This window comes from Hibiscus syriacus, unplaced genomic scaffold, assembly GCF_006381635.1.
Source record: "Hibiscus syriacus cultivar Baekdansim isolate YM2019G1 unplaced genomic scaffold, ASM638163v2 tig00110156_pilon, whole genome shotgun sequence".
Classification (NCBI taxonomy): Eukaryota; Viridiplantae; Streptophyta; class Magnoliopsida; order Malvales; family Malvaceae; genus Hibiscus; species Hibiscus syriacus.
This window is the reverse complement of record NW_024062606.1, coordinates 3,776,589-3,787,296: the sequence shown is the minus strand read 5'-3', so window position 1 is coordinate 3,787,296 and position 10,708 is coordinate 3,776,589. Positions and strand designations below refer to the sequence as shown.

The window sequence follows — 10,708 nt, the reverse complement described above, 5'->3', positions numbered from 1 at the left end:
CCGTTATTTGTCTTCACGTAGAGTTTTCAAGGTCTTCCGGCACTATTATTATTGTTTTTGTTTTTTTGCATGTGAGGATGCTCTCTCAAGCAAGTACAGCTCATAAATGATAAATCTTTCTGTCAAATGATTATCATCTAATGGAGTAGCTGATTTGATTATTGAATATTGTGCCTTATTTAATTGTTTATTTGTTTTCTGTATTCATCTTTGCGCCCTTTTTCAATTTTCCAGGGATTAACTGACAGTGCAAGTTCTTAAGTTTGTCATTTCTGAAGCTTTCTCGAGTTTTCATTTGATCTGGCCTCTGGGTTCTTCTCTCCAAGTAAGTTTGTTCTTCTTAGTGTTTTCATTCTTTGGAGTTTGCGGATTAACTGTTTGGTTGTTGAGAAAATGTAGAGAAAAATGTAGAAACCGATAGGAAATGTCAACAGATAAATAGACCTAAAGCTGCTGCTTTTTTATTCTTCAATGATTGTGTTTCTGACTTTCTGATATCTCTGTTCATTCAAATTCATGTAGATGTGGCCAAAATTTTCCTCAAAGGATTCTCTCTTTTACTGAGATTTGAATTGTTTGGGTTGCTGGAAAAATGAGAAAGAAAATGAACCCATTGTTGATATTCATCCTGGGGGAAGTTTTCTCATCTATACTTGCAGACCCAGTTGAAGATAAACAAGCATTGTTAGATTTCATTGAACATATTCATCATCATTCAAGCTCTCTCAAATGGAGCAAGGAAGCCTCTGTTTGCAGCACCTGGATTGGAGTTTCATGCAACAGTGATAATTCCAGAGTTATTGGTCTGCATTTGCCTCGAATGGAATTCCAAGGCCCTATTCCACCCAATACTTTGAGTAGATTATCAGCTCTTGAGTTCTTGAGCCTTAGATCCAACGCCATTTCTGGTTCTTTTCCTTTAGATTTTGTTGAACTCAAGAATTTGACCACACTTTATCTTCAGTTCAATGAGTTTTCTGGTCCATTGCCTGATTTCTCAGTTTGGGGTAATCTAACAATCGTTGATCTTTCAAGCAACGCCTTCAATGGAAGCGTTCCTCCTTTTGTGTCGAAATCGGATCACTTCATGGCTTTGAATCTTTCTCATAACTTGCTTTCAGGTGATATTCCTGATATCAGTATCACTAGCTTACAACAGCTTGATTTATCCAACAATAATCTTACTGGTATCATCCCCAAGTCTCTTCAAGGATTCCCAAACTGGGTTTTTTCTGGTAATAGTAATCTTTCATCATCAGCCATTGTCCTTCCTCCTCTCCCGGGTCAAGCACCGACTTCTCAACCATCCAAGAAAGCTAATAGACTCGGTGAACCCGCACTCTTAGGGATAATAATCGGAGCTTGTGTCCTGTTGTGTGTTTTAATTGCCCTTTTGATCATGTGTCGTCACTCGAAGAGACGAAATTGGCCACAAGAACTCCCAGAAAACACTGTAAAGAAAGACGTCTCTTTGAAGAAAACGACCTCTGAGAGTCGTGGCAAGAACAACAGGCTTGTGTTCTTCGAGGGGTGTAATATGGCATTCGATCTCGAGGACTTGTTGAGTGCTTCTGCTGAGGTGCTTGGGAAAGGTACATTTGGGGTGACATAAAAAGCGGCCTTGGAGGATTCTACAACCGTGGCGGTGAAGAGGTTGAAAGAGGTAGCCTCGGCGAAACGGGAGTTCGAGCAACAAATGGAGGTAATTGGCAATATCAGGCATGAGAATGTATCTGCACTTGGAGCATATTATTATTCAAAAGATGAGAAGCTTGTGGTTCATGATTACTGTGACCTGGGAAGTGTCTCTGATTTGTTACATGGTAAACTAACTCGTTATACTTGAATACGGGTCCGTTTGTTCGATATAATCTTTAGTTTTTATCCTCAATCTATGGTAACGTGATGCAGGTAAAAGGGGAGAAGGCAGGACACATCTGGACTGGGAAACTAGGCTTGAGATTGCAATCGGTGCTGCTAGAGGCATTGCTTATATCCACACACAAAGCAATGGCAAACTTGTTCATGGAAACATAAAAGCTTCCAACATTTTCCTCAACGCAGAACGATACGGTTGCATCTCGGATATCGGTTTAGTACAAGTGATGAGTCCAATGCCTCCGCCCATACTGCGTGCCGCGGGGAACCGTGCTCCCGAAGTAATAGACACAAGGAAAGCAACTCAAGCATCTGATGTATACAGCTTCGGGGTGTTTTTACTTGAGCTGTTAACCGGGAAATCACCAATACATGCCACCGGTGGCGAGGAGATTGTTCACTTGGTGAGGTGGGTGCATTCGGTGGTTCGAGAAGAGTGGACGGCCGAAGTTTTCGACGTGGAACTCTTACGGTATCCGAATATAGAGGAGGAAATGGTGGAGCTGCTACAAATTGCAATGAGTTGTGTGATGAGAGTGCCGGAGCAGAGACTGAAAATGGCCAACGTAGCGAAATTGGTGGAGGACATTCGACGAGCTAACAATGGGATGCAATCATCTTTCGAAACTACACTTCAACAACAACCCCACATGTAGGAGCTGAAACAGCCTCCTGTTCAACAGTTCCACTGTGAGAGATTCATTTAGAATAATGAATCACTATAGAATCTTTTAAAATTTCATATGAAATAGGGAGATGGAGAAGGGCTTTTGATTATCCAAGTCATTAACTAGTGTAGTCATTTGCGCTATTGTATCATTCAAACAGCATAATTTTGCTCAGTGAATGACTTATTGGATCTATTTAGCTCTTGATTTGTCGTTGCCCTTTGTGTTTCTTGTAGAACAACATAATCAACCACAATCAATGGACAAGAAAACCAGAAACAAGTTGAGAAATTGATTCCTTTGTTTAAAATTCCCACCTCTATGGCCCAGCAAGCAGGCCACGCTACCACCATTTCATGGGTATATAGGATAGTTTTCTTCTTCTTCTTCTTCTTTTGGCTTGTGGACTTCAGCCACTAGGCGTCTGCTGTTATTTGTAATAAACAATGAAAATATTTAATTTAAAAGATTAAATAAGTCTGAGATTTTGTCCAAAAATTTCATCTATGACTTGTAGTTGGTTCGAAGATTTATGTTCGAAAGATCCATTGATTAGGATGACCTACTTAATACTCTCGATTAACGGAGAGTTGATGTTTTTCCACAGGTTATGATTTAGAATATAATAAATCTGATTTGATTTAATTTAATTTTATAAAAAAATATATATATATATATATATATATATATATATATATATATATATATATATAATAGGCTTGAGGTCACCATGATTAAATTTATTATTTCAGTATTATCGTATTTTCGCATCAATTTAACCCTCAAAGTTGTTCAATTGCATTATTATATACCCTATCCCTAACTTAAAACTCTAAATTATAAACCTCACCCCTAAATTAAAAACTCTAAATTATAAACCCTAAGTTAGATTTAGGATTTATTGTTTAAGGTTTAGGGTTATGGGATTAACATTTAGGGTTTGAAGTTTATAATTTAGGATTTTAATTTAGGAGTAAGATATAAAATGATGTAATTGAGCAACTTTAAGGGTTAAACTGATGCAAAAATATGATAATAGCAAAAGTGATAAATTGAGTCTATTTGAGAGATAAAAGTTACCCTTCTACCTCTATATATATAAATTGAATTGAATTTATCATAATTTCAAACTCGAATAATTTAGACCGATGAACCGGCTCCCTTTGGACCAAAGTAGCATGTGCCCCAAGAATTTCATGTGACAGGCAATGGTAACATCAATTGTACTGGAAACAAGACATTATCACCCACCTTCCCATATCATGACCTCCATTTAGTCCCTCTCTGCTGTACGCGTGAAATGCCCAAATTTCACTACACTGACTGACAACAAAACAATTTTTAAAAAATTAAAACAAAATCGTAACACATATAGCTAATCAATTACAAATTAGACACATCTAAGCACAAACAGGTGATAAATAATCCAAATAATATACCCATATATTATAATATTTTACCAAAACGGCAACGGATAGCTGTGAAAATATGGCTGCACATATACAGGGACGGAGTCGAGCTAAAATTTCATAATTAGATATAAAATAATAATTAAACCATTAATTTAAATTTTAAAACAAGAGTTAGGAATCAATTTATTTAATTTTAGGGTAAAGTACACAAATGGTCCCCGACTACTGGATAATGTTTCATTGAGTATCTTGACTATAAAAGTTACAGAACATTCCTTCGACTCTAGGAAGTTGCTTTGTAACACCCACAGATCGATATGGGTGACCCGATCCAATCTGAGGTGTCACATTAGGGCAACCAGAGCGACTCACTCTGAAAGTCCGGAACAAACAGGAAAACTTTAACCGACAAACCTTAAAACATTTTTAATAAATAAATAAATTCAAATATCAAAATAGAATTCAATAATACATTATGTAAAAACAAGTTTCAGACAGTAATATAAAAGTAAACTATAACCTACATGCATCCTAATTACATGCTCCGTACTCTACATGTGACGCCAGTGAAACTTCCATTTATGTCGATAAAAGTAGAAGATAATTTCTTTAACCTGAAATGATAGTAATATAGTGAGCTTTGAAAAAGCTCAGTAATACAAAACTACCATAAGGTGCTAAAGAACAAACAGATAAAAGTAATACATAAAATTTCTTAGTGAAACAAGTATTTACGAATTCCAGAGAGAAATTCGAACTTCTTTAATTTATCCGCGAAAATAATGGTCAGAGAGTCTACAGATTAGAAGAATCGGACGTATTCAAGAGTTTGAATTTAGGAATCTAGTGTGTTCCATCAATGTAGCGGAAAATATCAGACTTCAGAAAAAAAAAAAAAGGTAAGGTCTTAGCCTGAGCACAAAGCAGAAGAGCATGCGTTAAGGTATTAGTCTAAGCACAAAGTAAAGAAGCTTGCGGTAAAGATTTAGTAGTCATAGACTATGCCTGAGATACTTCCTTCAATATACCAACCCAGAATAGAAAAACAGTAATATCGAAAAATCATGATCCAAACATGGTTGTATCAGAAAACATAAATCAGAAATCAGAGATTGCGTTTTATTCAAGATATTAAATCTCATTTTTAAATTAGAGAAAAATAATCAAATGTGTGGAACACACTAGAGGGTCCAATTTATTTCTCAGAAGTATTGGATAGTTGTAAGAAAATAGGTGGCAGAATTTTAGATAGATTTCGAACTGATTCCATGAGTAAAGTCCTACGAATCAAATCAAACATTCGAGGCTGATACATCGGGAAATTTGGGATTCATATACATCAACAGAGTATTTAGGGACTGCGACATCAGGGCGATTCACGATTTTAGATATATCTGAAAGGTTCCAATATTCAGGCATGAAGGGCATTTTAGTCGCTTGATTCTTGAAGAAACTTCTGCAAGACGACTAAATAAGGATAAACTGAAATTTGGAGTATTCGAGATTCCTAATAACTTTATCGACTCCCAAGTCCAAACGAACTACATAGGTCTCACCATTTCGGTATATACCCAGAACTTCTATAGGAACACTTTATGGATTGGTTCCTTAATTCCATTGAACCTAGAAGTTGAACAATTTATCTTCTTAAATTCTTTGCACTGGTGCCAAAGAGATTCAAGTGCATTCGTACACCATTTATTTATCTTTATTCTCGTGTCGAATGGGTATTACGAATAGCTGACATACTTGATACTTGAGTCATACTTCATAATCCTTGTAGCCAAAACGACATTTAAAGTTTTACCAATATTTTCGAAACTTATCCAAAGTAATTCACTTAATCCAAGTCATGAGGGTATTTAGGTCATTTCAGAACTTGAGGGTATTTTCATCATTTCTCAACACAAGGGCATTCCAATTATTTTCTTCAATTCAGTCATATGTATCATTTCCAATAATTTAGTCCTCGGGTGAATATTCTAGAATTCGAAAATTCTAAATATTTTGCCAACTCGAGGATTAAAATCGATTATCAAAATTTTTCTAAACAACACGAATATTTAACAAGTGCAACGTAGCTCTTTAAGTTCAGGTATGACTTTTCAGGGTTATTTTAGGTATTACGGGTCTAAGGATATTCCAATCATTTAATCCAATTCATGTATATATAAAATACTTCCAATAGGTCAGTCTTCATATATTTATTCATAAGTCAAAATATTGAGTTTGATGTGGTTTCGAGGGTTAGAAACCAAATTTCAAGACTTCCGGACAAATCAGAAGTTCAATCGGTAATTCTATAATTCTATCAAGATAGAAATACATCTTCAGGTCAATTCCCTAACTCAGGTCCATTCATATCGTTTTTACTTCACAAGGGTATTTTCATAAATTCTTATCTCTATAATTTAAGCATTTATCCTTTAGAGAAAACAATCAAAGCTTACAGATCCTGAGGTTAATTAATTTACTGAATAATCACTGAGCTTTAATTTTTTTTCTTATCGGTCTTCCAATTTCTTATACGATTCCCTCGAGTGTTATACAGTTTACCAAACTTTTATCGAATCCGGTTCAAGTCCACCAATAATTAACTATGCAAAATTGTCCAATAAAATTCATTCATACAATAATCAATCTCAATGTGTTTAGTAAATCATGCAAATAGTAGTAAGTATTACCTCCATTTTCATGTCAAATCGGTCGATCATTTCAACTCCATTCAATAGCCCTTGAACTTGAATTCAACGCCCCAAAATATATCGGATACAAGGGAAAATAAATTGCATAAGAAACGGAGCTTAAAAGCAAAAATCAAATCTAATCGGTTTAATTGATTTTTAGGCCCTCTTAGTTTCAAATTAAGAGGGCCTAAAAATCAATTAAACCAAAGTTTTTAGGGGCCATGGCCCTCCAACCTTACACATATGACATACCCCCGTTCACTGCATGCAGGGGTTCCTAACATAATTTTCATTTGCTCTCTTAAAAAATAATTATTCAATTGAATCCCTTTCATCCTTTTAATTTTTCATTTATGTCCCATTCCAGAATATCCAACAGTCGTGCTTTCGTTTCTCAACAACCTATCAATGAGAGAGCCGCGTTTGTTAATTGATTTGTCTGAACCTCTCTTTCTTCACGAGGAAAGGCCATGCGAGAAAAGCAATGGAAAAAAGAACATAAAAGAAAACAAAACACAGTCGGCTTTTTTGTTCCATGTAACCGTGGGTGTTTGGATTTTTTTATTTTTTTATCTTAATAATAAAAACAAGGGTAAAGTACACTAGAGGTTGTTAAATCATATTTAAATGAAAGGTTTGATCATTAAATTTTTAAAAGTTATAAAATGATCACTAAATTTGTTGAACTATAAAGGAGTCCCTTAGTGTTATAAAATATTATAAGAATTTGATAAACTCAATGACCATTATGTAATAGTTTGATAAAATTGAATGAAAATTTTATAAAAGTTCGATAAAAGTTAACGATCAGTTATAATTTGATAAATTTAATGGTCATTTTATAACTTTTAAAAGTTCAATGATTAAAATGATTATTCAAGTCTAGTTCAGTGACCTTTGATGTACTTTTCCCTAATAATACTATGGGTGAAATGTACTAATAGTCACTAAACTTTTAGGAATTTTTAAGTTTAATTACCAAAATTGTAAATATTCACTAGAGTCTTTGTCAGTTTAAAACTTTTGTGACTAAAGAGAAAGTACCCTAAATTTTCAGTGATCATTAGTGCAATGTGTCCTAATAATAATAAGGGTAAATTACAAATTCAATGCATAAACTATCAATTTTGGTATATTTTAGTATCTAAACTTTTACTTTTTTTCAAAACCATACCGACGTTTAGTTTTCATTTCATTCTAGTATCCGTTGTTAAAAACTTAAGCGTTTAGTACTTAAACCATCCGTTTTGGTCCGTTTTAGTACCTAAACTTTTAATTTTTTTCCAAAGCTTAACTTTAAATTTTGAACGGGTACTAAAATGAAACAAAAGCTAAAATTTGTATATAATTTTGAAAAATTAAAAGTTTAGGTACTAAAACAGATCAAAACTGATAGTTTAGATACCAAACACGTAATTTACCCTAAAAATAATTGCTTCGTTTTGAAGGCTCAGACGACCGTCCTTTGACAATTTCTAGGGCCAAAAGTGAAAGCGTGATTCAACGGCAAAACATCCTTTTCTCGGTCGATTTAATTTCAAGCCAAATGAAAAAAAAAATTAACGAAATTTATGTTGTTTAGCATTTGGTCATCTTTGATTAATCTTAGTAACGTACTTCCTCAATCGTTGGAAGGTTTTTTCTCATACAACTTTTGGGTTTTAATTGATTGTGAAATCGATGGTGACAAATTCATGGGATTTTGGGAACAGTACTTCAACAACTATTTTGTAATAATTTTATAATTATTTTGTATTTATTTAATAAAATTTTATAATTATTTCATATTTTTTTATAATAAATATATTCAATACTCCATTAGGAATATTAAAAAACTAATCTACAAGTAATATATTCAAATATAATATCAAAACTTGGATTTAATTTTAAACCAGTAATTAATTTTATTTCATCTAATTTAAATAAAATTAGCTATAAATACAATATAATCATATTTGATCGTAGAATTAAAAAGGCAGGACCGTACAGCACCGATTTTATAAAATGGCGGCGAATTCAAGGTTGCTCGCCACGTTCATTCTAGCTGTTAAAAAGTTATATTTTTACCATAAACAATTTTATTTTATTTTATTTATTTAAATATACCGTCAAGTTGAAACTCTACCAGGTAAAAAAAATTACTCTAGATCAGTAAACTAGCAACGCTCTAACAAAGCCAGCAAGAACTGGGGTGGTCTACACTAGCAAGATTACGAAAGTACCCTCATTCATTGACTTACTAAACCAAGATTAATTGGTAATTAAGGTGACAGACGAGGGTAGCAACCCGTAATTAACCCATGGGGCGAGGGTTTTAAATGGACAAAAACAAGTAGAGGAGAGGAGGCGTGTGTGTTTTTTCCTTTGCCTAAATCGAAAATGATTTAAACTGAGCCGGGTATCTTGGGGGCCTCACGTGACCGGCATCACGCTGTTCGAGAGTGAGTCACTCGCTGAGTCAGCACCGTTCAATGCTATCCCATTGGCTAAATTACGCCTCCCGGGTCTTAATTGCCTGTGATGATACGAACACGCATATACTTAAAATGTTTAAGGTCAAATTAAGATTTGGTCCCTCTGTTATAGGGCTGTAAATGAGACGAGACAGATCGCGATCTACTTGAGATCGACTCGGTTAAGGCTCGATAAATACTCAAATCGAATGGACTCGACTCGAACTCGAGCTTGACTCGAATTCTTAACAAGCCAAAACGAGCTAATTGATACTCGACTCGAAAAGCTCGTGAGCAACTCGAAAATATAATATATTAAGATTTAAAAAAAATAATAAATTATTAATAATATTAATATTTATGTGTTGATTTTTTATAAAAAAATACAATAATGCTTTCATGTATTTAAGATTCAGGTTCGAGTTTTAGTTTGAGGATTCAATCTTGTTAAGTTTAAGATTTTTTTTCTTCATTTCGAGCCTTTTCGAGCTGCTCACGAGCTTCAGTTTAGGATTTCGAGTTCGAGTCGAGCTTAAAAATTTTAAGCTCGCGAGTTTTCGAGTCGAGCTCTATTTCAGAGTTTTCGAGTCGAGTCGAGCTCAGCAATACTCGAGCTCGACTCGGCTCGTTTACACCCCTACTCTGTTATACTTAGGCTAATACTTATCCTTTAGTTTGATATAATGCAATCATTTTAAAGGACAATAGAGGGTTTAGTACACATATGGTCCCGATTATAAGATATTATTTTATTAAATCCATTGACAATTGAAAGTTATAAAATGCTCATTCGACTATAGAGTGTTGCTTTGTCGAATCCATCAACTATTCAAAAGTTATAAAATGGTCACCCAACAATTCATTACGTTCCAAACTAGTCATTTTTCAGTTAAAAATTGATGACATTTTGAGCTAAACGTTAATCTGCTGATTGTTATATAATAAAATATGATCCCAAAATCCCAAACGACTATCATATCTTAGTCATCATGTTAACGTTCAACTTAGATAACTACAAATTTTTAACAAAAAATAGTGAGTTTAGAATATAATGAACAGTTAGGTGACTATTTTATAACTTTTAATAATCTAGGGACTAATAAAAAAATAAAATAATAATAATAATTGAGGGATAGAATAAAATAGTAATTTATAGTCAGGGGACCATTTGTGTACTTTGTCCATTAGCGTAATAGAGGGATCAGAATTACAATTTGACAAGTATGTAAACAATACGTTGTATCAGTATAATAATATTGTATCGAGGATATTTTTTACTTGCTATTTCCGCTGTTTGGGATCCTATAAAACAGCAAAATCAGTGTGTACGGGACTCCACCGCGACCAAAACTCTCCGGCTTTTGCACACATTTTCAAAACGTTATACTACACACTTGTGCTCTATATCTCCTTCGAAAAACCAAATCTTGAAAGGACAGTGACGAGTATAGAAATTTCGTTGTACTGAGTTGGCACGGTGCTTGCGTTTTTCTTGACGAGGCAAACAGTAGATAACTTTCCTCTTGTGTCTCTTCAGTCCCTCCTTTTTTAAAGCCGTTGCTTTTCTATCCTTTTCTCAGCCTCCCACGGCGGGTTCTCTTTTTTTCAGG

At 34.3% G+C, this 10,708-nt stretch overlaps 1 pseudogene; it reads left to right on the top strand.

Moving 5' to 3' along the window:
* Positions 1–204: 204 nt before the first annotated feature.
* LOC120216131 lies at positions 205–2,739 on the top strand (annotated as a pseudogene).
* Positions 2,740–10,708: the final 7,969 nt, after the last annotated feature.